The sequence below is a fragment of the Aquarana catesbeiana genome, linkage group LG06 (assembly GCF_042186555.1).
Source record: "Aquarana catesbeiana isolate 2022-GZ linkage group LG06, ASM4218655v1, whole genome shotgun sequence".
NCBI lineage: Eukaryota > Metazoa > Chordata > Amphibia > Anura > Ranidae > Aquarana > Aquarana catesbeiana.
Window position 1 is genome coordinate 53,890,197 of NC_133329.1, and position 26,547 is coordinate 53,916,743.

General features: G+C 43.1%; 1 pseudogene; it reads left to right on the top strand.

Moving 5' to 3' along the window:
• The first annotated feature begins 4,315 nt into the window (after positions 1-4,315).
• LOC141148419 (putative methyltransferase DDB_G0268948) overlaps positions 4,316-26,547 on the top strand; it is a 28,743-nt pseudogene continuing 6,511 nt past the window's right edge.

The following is a 26,547-nucleotide window of genomic DNA, read 5'->3' on the forward strand; positions in this document are numbered from 1 at the left end:
GAATGCTTTCCTTATGTCTAAGGATACAAGGCAAGCTGGGATTCGTCTAGTTTTAGCCGCATTAATAAGTAAGAGTGCTCTCCTGATATTATCTCCAGCTTGGTGTTTAGGCATAAAGCCTGTTTGGTCTTTATGGATTAGTAGGCCAATAATATTATTCAGTCTAGTGGCCAAAATTTTAGCAATTAATTTTATATCGAGATTTAGGAGGGATATAGGACGATAATTAGTCCAGGAGGTGGAGTCAGAATGTGGTTTGGGGATCATTACTATTATATAGGTGAGAGTCTCTGTTCTAAATGAGTTATCTTTAAGGATCGAATTGAAGGCTTTAGTTAAGACAGGTGTTAAGATTGATGCAAATTGTCTATAATATGTTGCCGAAAATCCATCTGGGCCTGGTCTTTTACGTAATTTTTAAGATTTTATTGCGTTAAGGACTTCAGTATCTGTAATTGGACATTCAAGAAGATCTTTCTGTTGCTGATCAAGGTTAGGAAGCGTGATATTGGAGAACAGTGTGTCTGCTTTAGTTTTATCAAAATTTGAGGCAGAAGAATATAGTTTAGATAACTTAGAGCGAAAAATTTCAAGTATTTTCACTGGGTTACTAGTGTAAGATTCCCGGAATACTTTCAATCTGATAGGCGTATGTATATGTTGTGAATTTTTTAAAATTCTGGCCATAGGTGTATCAGGTTTATTTGCCCTGCGATATTGAACATGCTGGCGTTTACTTATAAGTTTATCTGCAGTATCAGTAAGAAAAAGATCTAGATCCAGGCGGGCTTTTCTAGTTTGGTACTGTTGGTAGCATTCGGGGAGGTTTGAAAAGTTTGATGACAGTCATTAAAGGTAGATTCAAGTTTTGCAAACAACAGTTTGCGTTCTCTTTTAAGGTTAGTTGGTTGTTGTATCAGTCTACCCCTAATGACTACCTTGTGCGCCTCCCATAATGTAATAGCAGAGACATCGTCTGTATCATTGGATTTTAGTTAATCAGAAAGTGCTTTTTCAATCTCAACACGATGAGAAGGGTGGGTCAGAATTGAATCGTTTATACACCAAGTGGTATCGTGTGATCTAGGAATTGTGGAAGCAATGGTAATGAATACTGCGCAGTGGTCTGTCCATGGAAAAGGAATGATTTTGGATGATATGATTTCTGGTAGCATACTTGATGGGATTAGAATATGATCTATTCGTGAAAAAGAGTTATGCGAATAAGAATAATGAGTGAAGCGCCTACTAATAGGGTTCATCTCTCGCCAAGTATCTACCAGGCTATGAGTGGTGAGTAGATGTTGAAAAGTTAGGTTTATTGAGTTTGTGGTGGGTCCAGGGGGAGATTTATCTAAGAACGGGAAAATAGTAGCATTAGAATCCCCACAAATAACAACAGTACCAAACTTATGTACTTCTATAAGTTGAAAAAGGTGGGATAAGAAAGCAGTTGGGCGTTTGTTAGGGGCATAATAAGACCCAATAGTGATAGGATTATCAGAAATAAATCCTGTTAGGAGAACATATCGTCCTTCAGGGTCTGTTATTTTGGATACAAGGTTAAACGGAGTGGAACGGTGAAAACCAATGAGAGTTCCGTGCTGTTTAACCGTAGCTGAAGCATTATAGAATTGTGGATATGATGATGAAAGAAATTTGGGATAAACTTTGTCAGTAAAATGCGTTTCCTGCAAACATATAATATTAGCTTTTTTCATAGCAAAAGAGAGTAAAGCCTTGGTTCGCTTATGTGGAGTATTAAACCCCTGTACATTTAATGACAAGATATTTATAGGAGCCATAAAACAACGAATGCGAATATTATAGCATAACAAGCAGAGTACTCACCGAGAGCCAGGATCACCAACCCGAGAGTCAGGAGGGAATAGCAAAGATTAAAGAAAGAAGCAATAGAACAGAAAAAGAAAAAAGGAGAGGAGAATCGAACAAACCCAATATGAAGACAATTTAGCAGTATATAAAGGCTAAATAATAGGGTGTAGGAGCATCTCAGGAGAGTTTTTAGAACTCTCTGAGAGGGTCCGGGATCACCAATAGAGACCCCCATAACAATGGTAGGAGTCCTTTAAGTGGAATAAAGGGCAACAAGAAATTCCTAAGGGATGTATAACATCGGAGGACCACAGGAACTATTCCATTACTATCATGGAAAAATTTTGCTTAAATTGTTACAAAAAAAGAAAAAATAAAGTTCAAAAACTTGAGAGGAAAAAAAAAACTGAAAAAAGTTAATATAAAAAAATTTAAAAAATATTAAAAAAAAAAAAAAAAAATTTTTATAACATAACAGTAGTATGTAGCCATAACTCATTTTAGTCATGAATATGGCCAGTTTATTAACTCTGTCAGCATACTGTGCTGGAAAAAAGTAGCAAGGACAAATAACTAGTCTGGCTTAGATTGTCAGTCCATTGAATTCTCATTGTTTGGTGGTGAATGTTCATATCGACCTCGCTTGTTAAGATTTTGATGGGAAGATGTGGAATAGCTGGGTTTTGGGTCTTTGTTTTGCTGTGTAGAACGAAAAGCTGAGCGCCTATGAGACTGGTCATTTGGTAAGATTGCTTCGGCTAGGTCCATATCAAATAGGGCTGACTTCAAGTCCTCTGAGGAGCGCCAAACATATTTTGTTTCCAAATGAGTAAATCTGAGACAAAAAGGAAATCCCCATTGATAGGAAATTTGATTTCTCTGGAGTACCTGGAGTTGAGGTTTAAGTGCACGTCTTTTTGCAACCGTTAGTGGGGACAAATCCGTGAAGAGTTGATAGGTATTGCCCTGGAAGCTAAGAGATTCTCTCCCTCTGGCAGCTGTTAGTATCTGTTCTTTGGTTCTGTAAAAATGCAATTTAGCTATAATATCCCTCGGGGGACCATTTATTTTGCGTGGGGCTAACGCTCTATGCACTCTATCCATTTCGAACCTGTCAATAGGGGTTCCAGGTAATAATTCTTGAAAGAGCGCCGTGATATTAGCCTGCAGGTCTAGAACAGATTCAGGGATTCCCCTGATTTGCAGATTCGATCAACGATCTCTGTTCTCTTGGTCCTCTAAACGATTTTGTAATGTAAGGTTTTCCTCTTTTAGTACCTTCATCTCAGACATGTAGTTCTGTGTAAAATTATCAATTTCATCAACCCTCAGCTGTTCTCTGACCTAGTTCTCTAATTTCTTTAGTCAGTTTGTCAGTTATATGATCAGAAGTCTGTTTGAGGGCTTTCTGAAGCATACATTCAAATTTTTTGAAGATGTCAGACTGTGTAGCAGCTTGTAATTCACAGTATTCATTTTCAGACTCAGACTCACCGTTAGCAGCCTGTGTCTTCTGACTGTGAGGTAAAGATTTTTCAGTGTATTCACCACTGTGCTGACTGTGAGGTAAAGATTTTTCAGTGTATTCACCGCTGTGCTGACTGTGAGGTAAAGATTTTCCAGTGTATTCACCGCTGTGCTGACTGTGAGGTAAAGATTTTCCAGTGTATTCACCGCTGTGCTGACTGTGAGGTAAAGATTTTCCAGTGTATTCACCACTGTGCTGTGGGGGAGAGGATACCGCTGCCATTCCAGCCGCCAGCCTGTGTGCCGTTTCCTTCGTTTTTCCTGCTTTAATTTTCGTTTTAGGAGCTCTCAAGACCATTGTTAGTGAAGCTGACAGTATTAGGTAGGATTTTCTGCAGTTTTGGGATATTTGCTGGTTCACTTGGACCTGTAGTCCTCCGATGAAATCTCCCGAGGAGCGGAGCTCTAAGGTAACATTACCTTCACCTCAGGCTGCCGCACATGCGCCTTATGTGGATAATTTTAATAACCATCTCTTTTAATGTTTGTAATATTTCTAAATAAAATGTTATATTTTTATATATAGTTTGTTTTTGTTTACATTATACCCAAGGAGTTAGATATAAAGTCCCATGTAATCCCTTTATTTCTGCATCCAATGCTTTAGGGATGGAATCTCCTAAGGGCTAAGATTATAGAACACCTTACCCCCATATAGAAAAATCTGCTTAGAACTTCAGCTTTCTACGACTCGCAGTCTAATGATTGCTTCTCTACAAGTCACTTCTGCTTATGTATTTTTTCCCATTATATTCTCAGTCTGAATTGTTGAAGTTTGGTACAGGTCCACTTTGAAGAGAGACAGTTTTATCTTTCCCATACAGGATAAAGTGTCAGTGTATCTGCAAAGGAATGCCCCCAAAGGTCTCTTTTATAATTTATGTATTTTTTTTTATAAAATATTTTATTTCTTCTGTTTGTTTATCATTATAGGTGGTAATCTGAGTCCAAAATGACAACGCGGCGGTTTGAAGGAAAGGAGCAAGCATCTGATTATCAGAAATTCAGGTTTGACCCATCGCAAGAAATAACAGACCTTATCTTCAGTTATGTGGATGAAAGGGTGAGTGACGGCTTCTGTCCGGTATAGGCCACTTGTAAAATTTGTATGTGGTAGAATATCTGCGCTAAACCCCTATATAGGAAATATATAGTATATATGTGTATTTGTTAGGTGCTGCAACTAAAAAACCCAAATAATCAGTTCATGCAGATGTGTAACAGAGATAGTTGTGCTACCAAAAGAGGTGAACCTGTTACTGTACAAAGACAACTGTGCAAAAAAACCATTGTCAAAAATAGCAAATGATGAAACACACAATGCAATAAAAATCGAATAGTCCATTGGGGCTATTAGTGCAGCTTGACAGAAGATTAATCACATATTCTGTTCATCAAACAATCAAACACCACCGCTTACCAGATGGAGTGGATCTCAGGTTATAGAGATCATATAGGCACATCAAAGGGGGCTTAGCTAGCCAAGGGCGATATGTCCACGGATTCCTCCAATGATAAACTTCTCCTCTCACTGCTGCTTAAGCTCCAGCTACAATGTTTCTTGGTAGGTTGGTAAGTTGATAAGGCAAGATTCACTCTCAGTGTCAGTTTAACAAGGATAAAGAAGAAGAGACTTCATGGTGCAGTAGCCGGTTCAATGGTTTCATTTAAAACACAATACTGACATCCAACAAACGAAGTATTAAAAACACAGCCGCAGTGACGTCAGAGACTGTAGCTCCACCCGACGCGTTTCCCCATAGAATCAACTGGGAAGGGGGCCGTGCCTAGACGTCACACACCACGCTATTTAAATAAGAAAAGAGGTGTGTCATTATTTAGGAAGATGTGCATAGATCTGTTAAACCTGTTAAACCTTCATTGCTTATATCATCTCTGAGAGATATTGCCAATTATTTAGGAAGATGTGCATAGATCTGTTAAACCTTCATTGCTTATATCATCTCTGAGAGATATTGCCATAGAAACAAATATTATATATCAGCAACATTTTTAAAAACATTTGGAAACACGGATAATTAATATCAACGAAAATGTCTATTCAAGTCCTTTCAAACGAAGTATTAAAAACACAGCCACAGTGACGTCAGAGACTGTAGCTCCACCCGACGCGTTTCCCCATAGAATCAACTGGGAAGGGGGCCGTGCCTAGACGTCACACACCACGCTATTTAAATAAGAAAAGAGCGTGAAAACACAAGAGGGACACCAGAAACAGAACTGAGCTCTTACCCAGGGGTGTCACCGGTGTAGCACATACACAACAAGCACCGGGAGTCACTCCAAGGTGTGTAATGCTTAGCAAGGGGTTATAGTATTCCCAACCGGTACTTGTAGGCATGTGCATATATCAAAACATTGTCACATGTCCAATATACATTAACCAATATACATGTTGTCATATATATATAAAAATATAACATGCATTGAAACATATATTGCATTAACTCTTAAAGAAAAAAGAAGAAGATAAATGTCATAGAAAAAACTATTTATATATATATATATATATATATATATATATATATATATATGAAATATGTAAAATTATATGCTATTGGCAAAAGGCTGTATAAGTGCCTCAGAAGATTCCAAATCGGAACCACATGTACCCTATCCAAAGTGCATATATTAAAATATTTAGGAAGATGTGCATAGTTCTGTTAAACCTTCATTGCTTATATCATCTCTGAGAGATATTGCCATAGAAACAAATATTATATATCAGCAACATTTTTAAAAACATTTGGAAACACGGATAATTAATATCAACGAAAATGTCTATTCAAGTCCTTGCCAGGGAAAGTAACAGAGAGGAGCAGGATATGGACAACTGTGCAAAAAAACCATTGTCAAAAATAGCAAATGATGAAACACACAATGCAATAAAAATCGAATAGTCCATTGGGGCTATTAGTGCAGCTTGACAGAAGATTAATCACATATTCTGTTCATCAAACAATCAAACACCACCGCTTACCAGATGGAGTGGATCTCAGGTTATAGAGATCATATAGGCACATCAAAGGGGGCTTAGCTAGCCAAGGGCGATATGTCCACGGATTCCTCCAATGATAAACTTCTCCTCTCACTGCTGCTTAAGCTCCAGCTACAATGTTTCTTGGTAGGTTGGTAAGTTGATAAGGCAAGATTCACTCTCAGTGTCAGTTTAACAAGGATAAAGAAGAAGAGACTTCATGGTGCAGTAGCCGGTTCAATGGTTTTATTTAAAACACAATACTGACATCCAACAAACGAAGTATTAAAAACACAGCCGCGGTGACGTCAGAGACTGTAGCTCCACCCGACGCGTTTCCCCATAGAATCAACTGGGAAGGGGGCCGTGCCTAGACGTCACACACCACGCTATTTAAATAAGAAAAGAGGTGTGTCATTATTTAGGAAGATGTGCATAGATCTGTTAAACCTGTTAAACCTTCATTGCTTATATCATCTCTGAGAGATATTGCCAATTATTTAGGAAGATGTGCATAGATCTGTTAAACCTTCATTGCTTATATCATCTCTGAGAGATATTGCCATAGAAACAAATATTATATATCAGCAACATTTTTAAAAACATTTGGAAACACGGATAATTAATATCAACGAAAATGTCTATTCAAGTCCTTTCAAACGAAGTATTAAAAACACAGCCACAGTGACGTCAGAGACTGTAGCTCCACCCGACGCGTTTCCCCATAGAATCAACTGGGAAGGGGGCCGTGCCTAGACGTCACACACCAAGCTATTTAAATAAGAAAAGAGCGTGAAAACACAAGAGGGACACCAGAAACAGAACTGAGCTCTTACCCAGGGGTGTCACCGGTGTAGCACATACACAACAAGCACCGGGAGTCACTCCAAGGTGTGTAATGCTTAGCAAGGGGTTATAGTATTCCCAACCGGTACTTGTAGGCATGTGCATATATCAAAACATTGTCACATGTCCAATATACATTAACCAATATACATGTTGTCATATATATATAAAAATATAACATGCATTGAAACATATATTGCATTAACTCTTAAAGAAAAAAGAAGAAGATAAATGTCATAGAAAAAACTATTTATATATATATATATATATATATATATATATATATATATATATATATATGAAATATGTAAAATTATATGCTATTGGCAAAAGGCTGTATAAGTGTCTCAGAAGATTCCAAATCGGAACCACATGTACCCTATCCAAAGTGCATATATTAAAATTATTTAGGAAGATGTGCATAGATCTGTTAAACCTTCATTGCTTATATCATCTCTGAGAGATATTGCCATAGAAACAAATATTATATATCAGCAACATTTTTAAAAACATTTGGAAACACGGATAATTAATATCAACGAAAATGTCTATTCAAGTCCTTGCCAGGGAAAGTAACAGAGAGGAGCAGGATATGGACAGGCACTCTCGGAGACATGGGGATAACTGTTATCTATGTAGCAATTGATGTCCCATTCCACGTTGAGTCCCAGAGGACTGTAACACTGGATGTCAAAAATCCATCTGGTTTCCCTACGTGAAATGTGTCTTTTAAGGTTACTCTCTCTCCAGTGGGGAACAAAGCTTTCAATAGCTATAACTTGGAGTAAGGAAGGGTCCCGGTTATTAAGTTGGCAAAAGTTCCAAGAGACACTATGGCTAACGAAACCCCTGCGTATGTTAGAGAGGTGCTCCCTTATACGTACATTGAGAGCCCTGGTGGTCCTCCCTACGTACTGAAACCCGCATGGACACCTGAGAAGATATATCACCCCTATAGTGCTACATGTAATGAATTCCGAAATCCCTAGAAGTAACATGAGAGACTAAGGTAGAGGTTTTTATAGTTTGGGACATTTTACACACCAAACACCTCTTGCATGGGAAAAACCCTTTTAAATTCCTAAACATAGCAGTTTTTGTAGGTGGATCTATGGCACTTGGTGCCACTAGGTCTTTGAGAGTTCAGTTTTTCCTATATAAAATCTTATGCCATGTACACACAAGCGGACTTTTCGACTGGACTGGTCCGACGGACCGAGTCCGGCTGACAATTCGACCATGTGTGGGCTTCATCGGACCTGCAGCGGACTTTTTCGGTCAAAAATCTGACGGATTTTAGACTTGGAACATGTTTGAAATCTTTCTGATGGACTCGAGTCTGGTCGAAAAGTCCGCTCGTCTGTATGCTAGTCCGATGGACAAAAACCAACGCTAGGGCAGCTATTGGCTACTGGCTATCAACTTTCTTATTTTAGTCTGGTCGTACGTCATCACGTACGAATCCGTCGGACTTTGGTGTGATCGTGTGTAGGCGAGTCCGTTCATTGGGAAAGTCTGTTGGAAGTCCGCCGAAAGTATGTCGGATAGACCGTCGGACCAGTCCAGTAGAAAAGTCCGCCCGTGTGTACGCTGCATTAGGTTTATCTGGTAATATAGGCCCCAGAATCTTATCGTACTTTAAAACCTGCCAGTGCTTTTTAAAGATTCTGTTGACCCACCAGTACTGGGATGAAAAGGTGGTCAAGAAAGACCATTCAAAGTCATTTGTACCACTTTGTTTATTCCTTATTTTGGGGGCTAGTAGATCTGTTCGGTTCAGAAGAGAGACTTCCCTCAAATCCTTATCCAGAACTCTTGGGTCATATCCCTTCTCCACAAAACGATCCCTCAGAATATTAGCCTGGAGTTGAAGATACTCAAGGTGGGTACAGTTTCGTCTAATGCGAATCCAAGACTATCCAAGGTCATACCCAAAGGGAACTGCCCTTTGGGTATGGCCTTGAGCCAATTGGGATGATGGCTACTATTGGCTGGAATGTAGCCATTCCTATCAGTACTTTTGAGGAATGTTTTAGTAGATAAAACCCCTTGGTACTTAAAGATAACTAGCCATGAACATACAAAGATAGTCTTCCTCCCCCTTCCATAGAAAGAAGACGTTGTGTATGTAGCGATGCCAAAAAAGGAGACGGGGCTCATTCCTAGCTAGATTGGGGGCATATTTAGCCCCCATAGCTACCCCGGTTCTTTGTAGATATTAGACCCCCTATAGTAAAAATAATTATGCTCCATTGCAAATTGCAATAGTTTCATGATGAACTCCAAAATAGAAGCTTGGAGAGAGGTTTCTTGATTTAAGAAGTACCTTGCGGCATGATTTTCACTAATGGTTGTGAAAATTGGTCTATGAATTTCCCTACCCGTGAGGTAAGGGAGTCTATGCCACTTACAATGGGGCGACCCGGGGGATGGTCTGGGTTCTTATGCACTTTGGGGATATATGAAATGATGGGTATTCTCGGGGCTAATGGGATAAGAAAATCTAACTCTTTCTGATTTATGATCCCTTTTCTGAATCCTTCCTGAACTATATTGTTTAATGATTTTCTATACAAATTGGTGGGATACATATCCCTATCTGACAAAAGCTTCTCTATTTCATTGAGATAATCTTGTCTCTTTAATAGCACAATTCCTCCCCCCTTATCAGCTGGGCGTATAATTACATTTTTCCTTTCACATAGAGATGCTACACTCTCCTCAATATCTTTCTGGGATTCTTTTTTAAATTTTATATGCTGCAAGTTGCGTATTAACAAGTCTTTAAAAACTGTTATACTCGAAGCTGGTTTCCCTGGGGGGTTGAACAATGATGCATTCCTTAAACCGGTCCCCACCTTATTTCTTCCATTCAGATGATTACTATTCTTAGTAATAGGGTTGCAAAGAAAGTGCCGTTTGATACTGAACTTTCTAGCATATTTTTGCACATCAATAAACATTTGAAATTTGTTTAAGGATGTTTTAGGGGCATACTTTAGACCTTGATTTAATGTTACTTTTTCAGATTCCGTTAATACTTCTCTACTTTTCCACTTCTCCACTTTTTGTTTTGTCCCCTTCCTAAAAAATTATCCGTTTTGTTTCTTAATGGGGCAGCCCCTGGGGGTCCCTCATTAGAATGTCTTTGGGTGTCCCTTAAGGACCCATATCCTGTGTTGGGGTATTCCCTTTCTGCCTCATTCTCCTCTCCAAATTCACCCAGTGGGCCAAAACTGTTTCCTACGGGATATCATACCTCCAAGGAGGTCTTGGGGAATTTGGGGGACCTTCATAGTATCCTCCTCCTGAGGGTCTACTCTGAGACGGATCATCATATCTGTCATTATGATCCATGTAGGGTTGTCTCCCTTGGGGATATTGATAATAATTGGTATGGTAATTATTGTATGGTGCCTGAGTATGCCTATTTCCCCTATTACCCCCTGGGTTAGGGAACCTACCCTGATTTCTGGGGTTATGGTTAAGGGGGATACTGATAGTGATAATGCCTTGTAGTATGATTTTGTGTTTTGACTCCACCATTATGACCATTCTCTTTCTTTTTATGTTGCTGCGGTGTATGGTTCCCACCTGTCCTTGGGGGTCCCACCTCTCTATGTCCCAAAACCTGGGGTTCAGGTTGGGCTCTAAAGTTGTCAGAAGGAGGAAGGGTCTGTATATTTGATGCAGATCCCTCACTCTCCATACTGACAGCTTCTGATGGCTGTATAGAATTTTCCTTATATATCCCCTGCCACTTAAAGACATTCTGGGACTTGTAGTCCTCCACGTCTCTTTAGTATTTTTTCCGCTTTTTTATTCTTTGTTCCTCTTCCTCCTCTGCCATAATATCCCGTAATTCTTTAGTATAAACCTGGTATAAACTTTCCTTATTCATAGGGATAAGTTTTTCCTTTATTTCATTTATTTCCTGTTGAAGTCTGGCCGCCTTAGTTTTCTTTCTTGTTATCAAGAATTCCAGGAAGGCCAAATCTACCGCATTGAGGTATAAGAACCAAACGTTTAACTCATTTTCACCTCTGTCTGGATATCCATGCCACCTAAGGCTTCTGGGGATCATCTTTTCTTTAAGATATCGTTCCAGAAAAGCTATATCCCATGAGGAATGTAATTCGGATGTTAATACATTTTTTCAATCTCATAAAAATTCCTTGTATACTATCTGTTTCTGGGCTGGTTCGATCGAACACCATTTGTTGGATGTCAGTATTGTGTTTTAAATAAAACCATTGAGGAAGTGACTCATGTGTTTAAATCAGTTTGGGAACTACTGACCCACAATGCCCAGTTCACCTACCCACAATGCCAGGTCACAGCACAGCCTGCTGGGTAAGGAGATAAGAGGGACAGGCATGGCATGTTTCCAGCCTCTTGGGACGCCATTCATCACCTGCCTGGAGTGAGGTCTGTGAGTGGGACCGACAAACTGCGGCCTGTGAGGCTTGGAGCTGAATCGTTTGGCCTCTGAGGAGTTCCAGGGCACAGTCAGCTGGATCAGCATGCGGATGGACCGGAGGACCCAAGATTTCTAAAGGTTTCCTGCATTACAGTCATTAGCCATCAGAAGGAGTGGTGCGGTGTGACGGTGCCGGCTTGAATCGGACTAAGATATCAGGAAAGGAGCCTTGCAAGCATCTGGGCCTGTTGTGGTGAGTGGGCACTTGCCCAGATCAATATAGTGTACTGTTGACTAAGTGTGTCATCTATAGACTACCAGATAGACTTGTAGTCCCACCAGAGTGATCTCACTTAATCCATAGACTGCATGCAGTGGAACTTCAGGGTTGTCTTCCCTGGGCTACGAAGTTAATGCTGCATCACATCCACTGCTAAGGAGAAACTAGTATAACTGCTTCTGTTTGCCAGTACATAATTATCAGCATCTTCTTATTCTACAGTTCGTTCTCTACTTATTTCCCCATTTGGAATTACAAATACTGCAGTCTAATACCATTAGGCTAGCGAAGATTCTGAAGACAAGGAACCTTTATCACCATTTACTCTACTTTTGGAACATTGTATTAACACCTAGGGGGAGCCCTTGAGTACAGGACATAAATATATTGTATTGTGCTGTTGCATGTACATAGCATTTTGCTGCAGTGTTGGTATGTGTATGTGTTTGGAGGTTTCAGTGGGAAGGTGCTCAGTATAGCAGTTGATTAGTATTGGGTACCTGTTCCACTGTGCACCTGTTTGCATATGCTATCTATGGTGATCCTTGAATACAGTTTCACATTTACATTGACTGTTATATTGCCATTTACTGTCTCTGAGTTATCACACTGTTCATTGTGTTAAATTTCTACCTCAGTAAACTTTCATATGGTTAATTGATACCATGTGTGAGTATCTATCTTTATTGCAGCTGGTGCAGTGACGGGTACCAAGTTTACGGTAAATATACTGTATAGTGTATTTTTGCTGTGTTTCTCTATACTGCTTAGTCTTGCACTAATATCATCATACAGGTGTGCCAGAGGGGCCGAGATTGTTCTTGGGGTTGATAGGCAGGGTGTAGAATTGAACATTTATCAGCAGCTCCTACAGGGGTGAGTGCTACACGTGGGGGCTCGTCCTGGATGCGCTGTTACTTTCCCCCCTCTAGACTGCACCCCTATAAGCACCAGAATGGACCAAGATGTTCAAGTTGATGTTCAAGATGATGGTGCAACAAGCTCCAGCCAAGCAAAGGGAGCTGAAGAAGTAGCCCCCTCCTCGGGACCACTGGCCATGATGGGGCCAGAGTTCTTTACAGCCATGGGAGACTTTGTATCCAAATGCCAGAAGGGCAATTTATTTTGTGCTGGGGCTGACTATCAGGAGCTATGATTCTTCTCGGGGAGAGTTCCCTCTGGAGAGGACGATTTTGACACTTGGTTTGGTCAAGCTGTCCAGGCACTTGAAGAATGGGAGGTAGCCAACACAGTGAAAAGACAGAGATTGATTGAAAGCCTGTGAGCTCCAGCTTCTGATGTGATTCGGAACCTGAAAAGAGACAAGCCCAGCTGTGCTGCCTGTGAGTGTCTAGAAGCACTTCGAGAGAACTATGGGGGAACTGAGGACTGCACAGAGTTACTCTATCTTTTCTTTCACACCTATTAGAAGGAGGGTGAGAAGCTAGACCAGATTTTACACCAAATCACAATGAAGGGTGGAATGGAAGGCAAAGTAGCAACCAAGAACTTAGTGTCTCAGATGATCAGAGGAGCACAGCCACTGGATCCCATTGTGATACAGTTTCGGGCCCAGGGCTCTAAACTAATAAAAACCATCAGAGAAGAGGAGGCACTGATTACAGCTAAGGTACCAAGGCTTGAGCTTACCAAGGGACACAAACATGGTGCCTTAGCTTGCATCATACAGCCGGGACCTGAAATAGAAACCAGCCGAGAGGAAGAGATTTGCCACCCCATTGACACTTTGGTACAAGCCATAGCTCAACTGGCACAAGTGCAGACTGTTGTGCAAAAAACCTTCTGCGGGATTCAGCAGAAAGTGGATGAAGTGATGAAAGCCCAAGCTGATATACAAAAGTCTCTCTCAGAAGTGAAACACGTCGTGCCCACCTCTACGGCTGGAAGAAGAAATGTGACCTCTTCCCCAGCTCCGATATGGTATCAATGTGGGGAGGTAGGACATTTTATCGCGCAGTGCCCAAGTGAGGAAAACCTAGCAGATATTGCAGTGGAAGTTGCTAAAGCATTGAAGAAAATGTCTGCCAAGAAGCCAGCGGAAAACTCCAGGGGCCCCCGCTAAAGGAGCCAACCGGGTGCCCATCTACAGTGGCTCACCCCAAAAATGACAATGCAACCAGACAGCAACGGAAGTCAAAATCCTTGCAGAGGGCTTCCATTGTAGCCTCCGAGTGACCAAAAAAATCTACCCCTTCTGCCACCTACAGTCCGGCATCGGGAAGTCAGTGCACACCAGACTCCCCAAGCCCAAATCAGGCTCCTCATAATAAAGTAGTAGGGATACAAGCTATCAAACAGGCCCAGCCTGCCAATCCTCACAAATTCCCTCCCAAACTAGTGGGACCTTCTCCAGATGTCTCCATCCAGGTAGAGGGAATCTATACCGATGCCTTCTTGGATACTGGAGCTCAAGTGACTCTTCTTTACAGGGACTTCTACGACAAGCACCTCAAACACTTGCCACAGAAGTTAGAAGAGCTGGAGATATGGCGCCTCGGGACTCAGAACTTCCCCTATGATGGCTATCTACCAATCAAGTTGGTCTTTGACCCCTCCGTAGCTGGGAAGGCAGAGACTTTTGATGCATTGTCGGTAGTCTGTCCTCGTCCCCCAGGGGCTAGTAAAAGTTCCCTCATCATAGGGACTAATACTGATCTTGTGAGAAGGCTGCTAGCACCTCTTATTCAAGAACAGAACACTTCAACCCCCAGTGTGCAAGCCTATCAGCGCCTGGTGCAGGAAGAGAAGGCCCCACCTGAAGGAGTGGGAAAGATCTGGCGGTTGGACCGGAATGAGAAGGTGTTACAGCCCAGTGAGGTAGTTTGTCTGAGAGTGTCAATCAAGCTGAATTGGAAACAGCCAGGTTCATTGTCCTTGAAGCAGACAGTCAGAAGGAAGACAGAGGGTTGGAGATAATTCCAGAAGTGATCTCAACCAGGGCACTACAAAGAAGTCACAGGAAGATCTCAGTCAGTGTTTGTAACACTACAGCCTCACCAGTGAAGATGCCTGCTAGGATGTTGCTGGGGAACGTAAACACAGCCACCGTGTGTGTGTAAATATATATATATATTTACACACACACGTATATTATATACATATGTATGCCCGCCCAAGCGTATGACTTTCTTTACTTCGCTGCTATGGGCTCTAGCCCCAGATCTTTTGTAGAGCTAGTAATGCCCCTGGTTACGGTAAATATACTGTATAGTGTATTTTTGCTGTGTTTCTCTATACTGTTGGGTCTTGCACTAATATCATCATACAGGTGTGCCAGAGGGGCCGAGATTGTTCTTGGGGTTGATAGGCAGGGTGCAGAATTGAACATTTATCAGCAGCTCCTACGGGGGTGAGTGCTACATTTGCTTGATGAACAGAACGTGTGATTAATCTTCTGTCAAGCCGTTTGGTTCCACCTTGCACTAATAGCACCAATGGACTATTAGATTTTTATTGCATTGTGCGTTTCATCATTTGCTCTTTTTGACAATAGTTTTTTTCTTTTTTGCACAGTTGTCTTTGGACAGTCACAGGTTCACCTCTTTTGGTAGTGCAACTATCTCTCTTACATTTGTAAAATTTAAAAGAGAATTACTTTGCTTAGGTAAGCAGAGCAGAGTAAGCAAAGTTATTTTTTTAAGGGGTTGTCCAGCCAACACCTTTTTTCTATTGGACAGAGCAGGGAAGGGTGTGGGTGTGTTTTATAGCAGAAAGTAAAAATTATTGTTTTTTTTTTTCAAAATTGTGGGTCTTTTTATGTTTATAGCGCAAAAAATAAAATACCACCAAAAGAAAGCTCTATTTGTGGGGGGAACAAAAAGGACATACATTTTATTTATGTACAACGCAATTGTCAGTTAAAGTAACGCAGTGTCGTATCGCAAAAAAATGGCCTGGTCATGAAGGGGGGTAAAGCTTCTGGAGCTGAAGTGGTTAACACCGGTCAAAGCAGAAAAAAGGTGGTTTGTTTTTAGCTTTGTTACTTCTTTGTGTGGATTACAATTTTTGCAAGACAGCAGCACCAAAAGAAAGCCTTTGTTTATATGTATTAGTTTATTGTAACCACTTCCCCTCCCACACCTGTTCACCCCCCTATGGAGCAGAGCAGTTTTCACATTTCTGCTACGGACCTGATTATTTGGTAATAACTTTGTCATTACTTAAAGTGGAGTTCCACCCATATAAAAGTCAGCAGCTACAAAAAGTGTAGCTGCTGACTTTTATTAATTGGACACTCACCTGTTCCACAGTCCAGCAATGTGGGCAAACGAAGCCCCACTCATTTCCCCCTCCTCTCTGTGGCACCGGCATTGTCACTGTGGGTACTCACTGTGCATGCACATGCGCGAGCCGTGCTGCGCATGCGCGAGCCGTGCTGTGCACTGTAATCATCTGGGACCTGTGACGTGTCCCGGATGATTGCCGAGAGGGAGGGGGAGAGAGGTGAACTCCTGTGCCCCAGGAGGAAGTGGGAGCTGGATCCTTCTAAAAAGAAGGTATCCGCTCCCCCCGCAAAAAAAAAAAATGACATGCCTGCACTTAAAGCGGAAGTTCCATTTTTGGGTGGAACTCCGCTTTAAAGAGGAACTGTAGTCTGCTCACATAATTTGTAATAAAAACATCTTTCCCATTCTGAAGCTTCCCTCCAACCACTTTACATATTATTTTATATATACTGTGATTCTGTACTTGCCAAATATGCTGCAGAAATCAATCTCCATTGAGTCTGGCTGCAGCCATTTTCATAGTTGCCAACAGTCCAGAATTTCCCGGGACAATCCCGATTTTGGGACCCTCGTCCCGGTCGGAGGCTGTCCCGAATCGGGATTTGCCCAGGGAAAATCGGGAATGTTTGCAATTTGCATTTTTGGGGATGGGCTTCAGTAAAATGGCGGCCGGTCCTGCCGCCGCCGCTTGATCGCTCCCCCTTGTGTTCAGTAGAGCGGGGAAAGGGGCTCGATCCGTGCAGCCAATGGATCGGCTTCTCCTCTTGCACGGATCGGCCCCTCCCCTCTCCACTGAACACACGGCGCCGGACGCTGCACCGGCGGCCGCTCTATCTATGTGCTCACTGCTGGGGCCTGGGGGGCGTTATGGGAGGGGAGGGTCTGCTGAGGGCTTCTGCACTGATGGAGGGGGTTCTGCTGAGGGGGTCTGCACTGATGGAGGGGGTTCTGCTGAGGGGTTCTGCACTGATGGAGGGGGTTCTGCTGAGGGGGTCTGCACTGATGGAGGGGGTTCTGCTGAGGGCGTCTGCACTGATGGAGGGGGTTCTGCTGAGGGGGTCTGCACTGATGGAGGGGGTTCTGCGGAGGGGGTCTGCACTGATGAAGGGGGTTCTGCTGAGGGGGTCTGCACTGATGGAGGGGGTTCTGCTGAGGGGGTTCTGCTGAGGGGGTCTGCACTGATGGAGGGGGGTCTGCACTGATGGAGGGGGTTCTGCTGAGGGGTCTGCACTGATGGAGGGGTTTCTGCAGTGATGGAGGGGGTTCTGCTGAGGGGGTCTGCACTGATGGAGGGGGGTCTGCTGAGGGCGTCTGCACTGAGGGGGTTTGCACTGATGGAGGGGGTTCTGCTGAGGGGGTCTGCACTGATGGAGGGGGGTCTGCTCTGAGGGGGTCTGCACTGATAGAGGGGGGTCTGCTTTGAGGGGGTCTGCACTGATGGAGGGGGGTCTGCACTGATGGAGGGGGGTCTGCTCTGAGGGGGTCTGCACTGATGGAGGGGGGTCTGCTCTGAGGTGGTCTGCACTGATGGAGGGGGGTCTGCACTGATGGAGGGGGGTCTGCTCTGAGGGGGTCTGCACTGATGGAGGGGGGTCTGCACTGATGAAGGGGGGTCTGCACTGAGGGGGTCTGCACTGATGGAGGGGGGTATGCTCTGAGGGGGTTTGCCCTGATGCAGGGGGGGTCTGCTCTGAGGGGGTTTGCACTGATGAGGGGGGTCTGCACTGATGGAGGGGGGTCTGCACTGAGGGGGGGGTCTGCACTGAGGGGGTCTATACTGACTCTGCTGGGGGCACCTGATGCAAGGAGGGACTCTGCTGGGGGCACCTGATACGTGGACAGACTCTGCTGGGGACACCTGATGCAAGGACAGACTCTGCTGGTGGCAGGCGACGTGGCAGGTGACACACACAGGGATCCCACTGATTCTGCATTATGGTGAGTTTAATGATTTATTTTTATATTACAATGTAATAATAGAAATAATAATGCGCTTCAATCATCCTGACACCATAACAATCATGGTGCCGGGATGATTGAAGAGCTAACACCAGGTGTTTGGAGTATCTTTATCTGCTGATTGTTAAACTTTCTAGAATACACATATTTCATTGTTGTGTAGGATCTGGGGCTGCTGTCCCTTCATTCCTCTCTCCCCCTTTCCCTCTCCATCCCTTATTCATCTCAGACTCTAACCACACCCCCTTTGAGCCACGCCCATTTAAGCCCATGATTTCCGTTTTTGCACGTCGCTGTTTTGTTTTATTGCTAAGCCACTCCCACAAATGCATGCCCCGCCCCCTAATTATTATACGGCTCCACCTACAGCCAAAAAAGTGCCCCACATTTTTTTTTTGCAATGTTGGCAACTATGCATTTTAACTGTGGGCAGCTGAAGCTGCTGCCTGTTCACTTCCTGGATTTACACAGAGGCACACCTCTAGCTGCAGCTCCCATTGGCCCTTTTATGACTCATCCCCCCTCCCTTCCTGGCAAACTCTCAGGAGAGTGAGAGAGAGAGAGCTGATCATGATGTCATGAACCTAGGCTAATGACCAGACAAGAAACAGGAAGTGGGCTGTATAAGGGATTTACTGGTAGAAAAAAAAAATGTTTTACTATCGAAATTAAAAACAACAACAACAAGGGAAGAAGATTTAATAGATGGAAAGTTGAAAAAGATGACTGAAGGTCCACTTTAAGATAACAAGGTAATACATAAATTGTTTTTTTAAGGAGAAACAAAACTTTCTTTTCATGATATTGTCCACCTTACCACCTGCCCTCTGGATCCTGTTCCCTCATAAATGCTACGTTCACTCTCTGGCCCTATACTACACTCTCTAACCCACATCTTCAATCTCTCCCTCTCTTCTGGCATCTTCCCTAACTCTCTAAAACATGCACTTGTCAGACCCATACTTAAAAAGCCCTCAATGGACCCATCCAATCTTAACAACCCACGCCCCATCTCCTTGCTCCCCTTCTTATCCAAACTCCTTGAACGTCTGGTCTACAACCGACTGCGCGTCCACCTCGCTGATAATGGCCTTCTTGATCCCCTTCAGTCTGGATTTCGTCCTCAACACTCCACAGAAACTGCTCTCCTAAAACTAACAAACGATCTACTAACGGCCAAAACCAATCGACACTATTCTGTACTCCTACTCCTGGACCTCTCTGCTGCCTTTGATACGGTTGACCACCCCTCCTCAAAAAAAACTACAGGCCTTTGGTCTCCGTGACTGTACACTTCGCTGGTTCTCTTCCTACTTATCCAACCATACCTTTAGCGTTTCTTATAACTCTACTTCCTCCTCTCCTCTTCCTTTCTCTGTTGGGGTCCCTCAGGGTTCTGTTCTTGGACCTCTACTATTTTCAATCTACACTGCCTCCCTGGGTCAACTGAAAGCCACCCATGGCTTCCAATACCACCTCTACGCTGATGACACCCAAATCTATTTCTCTACCCCTCAGCTCACTCCCTCTGTCTCCTCACGTATCAGTAATTTACTCTCAGATATATCAGTCTGGATCACCACTTCCTTAAACTTAATCTAGCCAAAACCAAACTTATAATTTTTCCTCCCCCATATGCCTCTTCCCCTGATCTCTCTGTCAAAATCGATGGCACAACTATAAGCCCATCCCCACATGCCAAGGTTCTAGGTGTAGTCCTGGACTCTGAACTCTCCTTCAAGCAACACATCCAATCACTGTCCAAATCCTGCCGCCTCAACCTCCGCAACATCTCCAAAATACGCCCCTTTCTAACCAATGACACAGCAAAGCTCTTAATTCACTCGCTGGTCATCTCTCACCTCGACTACTGCAACTCCCTTCTCATTTGCTTACCTCTACATAGTCTATCACCTCTTCAATCCATTATGAATGCCACTGCCAGACTCATCCACCTTACCAATCGCTCTGTGTCTGCCATTCCTCTCTGTCAATCCCTCCACTGGCTTCCGCTCGGCCAAAGAATTAAATTCAAAATTCTACGTACAAAGTCATCCACAATTTCGCCCCCAGCTACATCACTAGCTTAGTCTCTAAATACCAACCTACTCGCTCTCTTCGTTCCTCTCAAGACCTTCTGCTCTCTAGCTCCCTTGTCACCTCCTCCCATGCTAGACTACAGGCCTTTTCCAAAGCCTCTCCAATTCTATGGAACTCCTTACCCCAATCTGTCCGCTTATCTCCTACTTTATTAGCTTTCAGAAGACCCCTGAAAACCCTTCTCTTCAGAGAAGCCTACCCTACCCACACCTAACAACTGTATTTTCATTTTTTCCATCAGCTCATCCCCCACAGTTATTACCTTTTGTTTCCACTTGACCCTCCCTCCTAGATTGTAAGCTCTAACAAGCAGGGCCCTCTGATCCCTCCTGTAATGATTTGTATTGTAAGTGTACTGTCTGCCCCATGTTTTAAAGCATTGTGCAAACTGTTGGCGCTATATAAATCCTGTATAATAATAATAATGATATTGTCTTGCAACATTGATTTTTTTTTTTTGCACAATCCTTAGACAATAAACTGTAACAAAACGAAAAAAAAAATCACTTTTTTGAGCATTGTTAATTTAAAATAAATAGTGTTACTGCACATAAAAGTATACATTTTATTCTGTAATTTGTCCTGCTTAAGTTGACACTAAAATTATTATTCTGGCACAAAGCATTGCAAAGTTCTTTACAAATTAAATCAAGTGTATTTTTTTTCAATTTTGCACTTTTTAAAATGGGAAATGTGTAAATATATGTTAAATGTGTAAAAAATATTAACAAACAAACAAAACAAAAAAAGTTTAAATATTAAATAAATGATACTAAATTATTTTTTTGTTTAAAAATATCAAACATGTTATACTTACCTGCTCTGTGCAGTCGTTTTGCACAGAGCAGCCTGGATCCTCCTCTTCTTGGGTCCCTTTTCTATGCTCCTGGAGTGTGTAGCCCGGCCAAGATACTTACCAGTCCCTGGAGTCCCTCACTTTCCTCCCACAGCCATTTCACACAGTTGCAGGACCCTGGTGCCACCAACTTGATGTTGGGAGCCGACTGTGACTTCCTCAGGAAATCCCACTCCCCACTGCACATGTGAGAGATTGTGCAGCGCTTTAAAACTGGTCCCGCAGCCTCCTGGGACGTGTGATGCCAAGTTGCATAGTTCTCACCTAGGCCTGTCAGAAAATGGCACCCGCTCCCAGAAAAAAAAAAAAAAAAAGAAACACCATTTCTGGCAGAGTAGGGAATGAGGAGGAGGATGAGAAGAACTTTCACTTTCAAGTGAAGGTCCAATTTAAGTAAGGACAAAGTTAAAGTTATTGGTGACAATAGCAAGAAATAAAAATTTGTTGTAATTGTTTTCAACCAAATACAAACTATATCATATCAATGTTATGACATTATAAATGTAACCCCTTCCCACCCAGCTTTGGCATCATTTTAAATGGGTCTTTATGCCGTGATTTGCTCTTAGTGGACACATGATTGGAAGCCTGTCCCACCAGCTTCCGATTGGGACCAGAGACGGAGAGCTGGCTATGCTGTGGCTATGACTGTGCTGGGGGCATGCAGTGAGCGTGTTCACAGCACAGAAATCTTGGCTTTCCATGGACTCCTATGTGCAGTGTGAGGGCTTTAAAGCCCACCCTCTTTGCAGCCACACACAAGCATGATGTGGGCAGCAAGAGGTTAAACTGAAAACAACACCAGTGTCCTTGTGATGTATTTTGAAGATGTTTCTGTCTCCCTAGTTATACAAACCGTATGGATTTGCTGTGGACGTTGGCTGTGGAACGGGGCAGAACACAAGAATTCTCTGTCAATACGCTAAGAAAGTTCTCGGAATCGACATCAGTGAGGCTCAGATAGAGGTGGCCAAGAAAGCCCCGGGGTCACCCAATGTCACATACAGGTGGGGACATTCTAAACATGTTTCATTAGTTATGTTTAGGGGAGGACCAGGAACCTTTTGGCCTGGGGTGAGCACACCCAACCAAGTAGCCCCTTTCCTGATATAGATAGACCTCTTTGGGCTAAAGAAAGTTTACCATGCAAAGTGTGCCATAGTCCTGCAGTAACTGGTGGTTATTCCAAAAGGACATTGTTGGGTGATGTTGGGGTAATAGATGGGTATTCCAAAAGGACATTTTTGGGGTAATTGGTGGGTATTCCTAAATTTATATTGTTTTCTTTTGTTTGCTTACATTTGTAAAATAAATTAATAAACGTGGCCCTTCTAGTGTGTAATAAACACAGTTCACCACTAGGGAGGAAGTTTTACTGTACATGTGACATTGTTGGTGGTTTACTGGCTGCCTCATTGGCCTGGTACACATTCATTCCAATGAAAACAGGCTGAATGTGACTGGAGCATGTCAGTAAAGGATTCATTGGGTGATTTTTCTGTGAATTCTTTATAAACAGACCAACCCCTTTGTGTCATGTGGGAAGGGATAAGGCAGAAAAGTCAGAAGCGCAGAGCCCAGGGTTATGCTTTCAATCCAACCAGATGGTGTCACTAAAAGTCTAACCTATCATTTTCTGCAGTGTCTGTCCAGCTGAAGAGGTGGCGCTTGGTGACGCTTCTGTTGATCTAATAACAGCGTCTGCTTCTGCCCATTAGTTTGACGTTGAGAAGTTTCTAAAAGAGGTAAAAACAAGCAAGTCTTCTTGTTTCAGACCCTTTCTCGACCGCTAGCGGGGGGGGGTTAAAAATGCCCTGCTAGCGGCCGAATAGCGCAGCGAAATTGACGGTAAAGCGCCGCTAAAAATAGCTGCATTTTACCGCCGATGCACCCACCGCCCCAGTGTGAAAGGGGCCTCATTGTTTCTGACTTTTGCACCTTATAAAATGTGCTGTACATTACATACACCTGACTGCTGAATTCTGTACACTGTGGGGCTGATTTACTAAAGGCAAATCCACTTTGCACTACAAGTGCACTTGGAGGTGCAGTCGCTGTAGATCTGAGGGGAAGATCTAAAATGAGGGGAAGCTCTGCTGATTTTATCATCCAATCATGTTCAAGCAAAAATGCTGCTTTTTATTTTGCTTGCATGTCCCCCTCAGATCTACAGCGATTGCACTTCCAAGTGCACTTTTAGTGCAAAGTGGATTTTCCTTTAGTAAATAAACCCACAGTGTACATTATGATTTAACTTACATAGCCTAAACTACTATATGTATGCTGTCCTGCATATTGCATACAGTGGATCATTGCAATCTATGCTATATATTACATACACCAAACACCTGCACTCTATACCCTGTGCTATACATTATATTCCCCACATCACTGAACTCTATATGCTAGAATATACAATTTTGTTTTTTTTTAATAAAATCAGTATTTCATCAGTGAAGGGGCACACTTTTGCGGATATATTAATGTAGATGTCATCATTTCAGGTCGATCGGGTCTTAAAGCCAGGAGGTTGTCTTGCTATCTTCACCTACTTTGCCGATATGGAAGTTCACTACAAGGACCGCTCAGAACAGATGACTGAGGTCTTTACAGAAGTAAGTATCTTTGTGTTTTCAGTGTCCCTTGTCTTACATACTGCCTTGTCTGAAATATCGCTGTTGTATTTGTGAGTGATAAGTAGGCCTGGCATGATATAAAATCCAGTATAAGAGTTTGGAAGCAGTCACCTGCACTCCCCTTTCTTCACTGTACCGAGCACTCTGGAGGCTTCCAGGTCTGGGACGCTCAATATGCAAATACTGACTGATTCCAAAGTCAGAGCTATGCCCCTCCCACTCCATGTACAATACTTGTCTTTCCATTGGTCGGAAAGTGGCAGTGCATTGTACTGGGGGTGTGCTGGTAGACCTCGTATGAATTCCAAGCTCCTGGGAGTTCAGGGGCTCCTCAGTATGAATATAATATATGTTGGTACCTTGTGTGATCTGATTTTAAAAACTTTTATCAGCTTCAGTAATTCTGTGTTAAGATGTTTGCTTTAAATACAATATTAACCCGGAGGTACTTGTAAATTATTCATTTTTTAACTTACTGAGAGTCCAGTGTTGACTCCAAATAGATTACACAGTGCACAGTATGCATTCAAGTATTACTAAACCCAGGACCCTGCATTCACTATATCTGGTCTCCCACAGTATACAGAACATGGAAATGTAATAGTTTTAGTAAATATAAACTGCTAAATACCTTTTCTCATCATCAGTATATAGCAGTCTTGTGATGACTTCTATCAATGTCTGGTTAAAGCTTGTAGGAGGAGTTTTCATTCTCCTCTGACTGTCCTATGAGGCTGCAGGACCCCTGACCCTCTGCCTGGACAGTGCTGATTGGCCCTGTGCTGATCACATGCACCCTTCCACAAGAAAAAAAAACCTCTCTAGCAATACACACCAAACTGAGCATGTGCAGTGTTTCCAAGGCTCTGTTGTATCAGGAGATGGACTGGGGACAGTGGAAGAAGGGGAGGATCAGAGAAGACAGGTTCAAACAGTCTTTTTACACAGTACGGAGGATTAACCCCTTGGGTTCCACAGTGAGCATATCAAGCATGCTTTACTGCATATAAAGACTGATTTTACTGTTGTGGGTTTAGTAACACTTTGAATAATCTAATAGTTGTGCATATATAGACACATTAGGGTTGATTTATTAAAGGCAAATAGACTGCGCAGTTTGCAAGTGCATTTGCTGCAGAGCTTAGTAAATGAGGGGAAGCTCTGCTGACTTATATCATCCAATCATGTGCAAGCAAAACTTTTTTTTTTTCCTTCCATGTGATTGGGTATTCTTTGCAAAGTGAAGCTTCACCTCTTTTACTAAACTCTGGAGCAACTGCACTTGCAACGTGCACAGTCTGCTTGCCTTTAGTAAATCAACCCCATTAATGCTTAAAACCCATCTCCAAGAATAGAAAGGAGCCCAGTCAGGGCTGGACTGGGACAAAAATTTGGCCCTGGACTTCATCCAGACCGGCCCACTTTAATTAAATAAAATGCTGCCCCCCCCAAAAAAAAAAAAAAAAACACGCCCAGCAAAAAGGCCGCCACAGCCATTATTGTATATCGTGATGGGGTGGGAGTTTGAGAGGGGGCAGCGGGAAAGGGGGAAAGAGGGGGCTGAGAGACAGAGAGGAGGGGGCTGAGAGATGGAGAGGAGGGGCTGAGAGACAGAGAGGAGGGGCTGAGAGACAGAGGGGAGGGCTGAGACAGACCACATAGCACTGTCCCTATCTGCAGTCCCTCCGCAGGCTCTGTGTGGACAGGTATGTGTAGGATGCCGGGTAGCGCCGAGTCTTCCTCTTGATCCAGGGGTGCTCTCGCTGCTCTGCTCCTTGGCAGCCTCCACCTCCTGCCTGTCCTCTTCCTCTGGGCCCCCCAGTCAGCCTGTCCTCCAGCCCGGGCCTCACTGTTCTTGGAGCAGAGAGGAGGAGGTGGAGGAATCAAGGTTCTGGGAGTGCCGGGGTGGCAGCACCGCTCCTGTTTGCCTCTTCAGTGGTCAGGGAGGGGGTGGAGCTCTCACATCTAACTGCCCTCCTCGCTGGCCACCTTCCCCGAATGCTCGCCGCTGTTTGCTCCCGCTGCTGCCGAACTATGCATAAGGACCTGGCCCACTGAACCATCGGCTCACCGGGAAACTCCCTGTAGTCCTGATGGCCAGTACATGCCTGAGTCCAGTCAGTGTTTACCTGCTTGCCGACCAGGAGTCATCATTATACTGCGGCAGGTTGGCTCTAGGGGACGCGACGCCGGAGCCGATGCACATGGCCGGAGGTTGCGATGTCTACCAGCCACCCCGTAAACACTCCTCACAGAGCCAGAACGGGAATCAATGTAAACAGACAGATCCCTGTTCTGACAGGGGAGTAGAGAGAGATCTGCTGTTCCTAGTGATCAGGAACAGCAATCTCTCTCCTCCTCTAGTTAGTCCCCTCCCCCCACAGTTAGAAACACCTCCCTAGGGAACAGTTAACCCCTTGATCGCCCCCTAGTGTTAACCCCTTCCCTGCCAGTGACATTTATACAGTAATCAGTGGCTATTTGTTAGCACTGATCGCTGTATAAATGTCAATAGTCCCAAAAAAAAGTGTCCAAAAGTGTCTGATCTGTCTGCCGCAATGTGGCAGTCCCGCTAAAAATCGCAGATCACCGCCATATTAGTAGTAAAAGAAAAAAAATGTATAAAAATGCCATAAATCTATCCCCTATTTTTTAGACGCTATCATTTTTGTGCAGACTAATCAATATACGCTTATTTTTATTTATTTCTTTTTTATAAATATTGGCCTAAACTGATGAAAAAAATTGGGATTTTTTTGGATATTTATTATAGCAAAAAGTTTAAAATATGTATTTTTTTCAAAATTGAAGTTTTTATTTTGTTTTTAGCGCAAAAAATAAA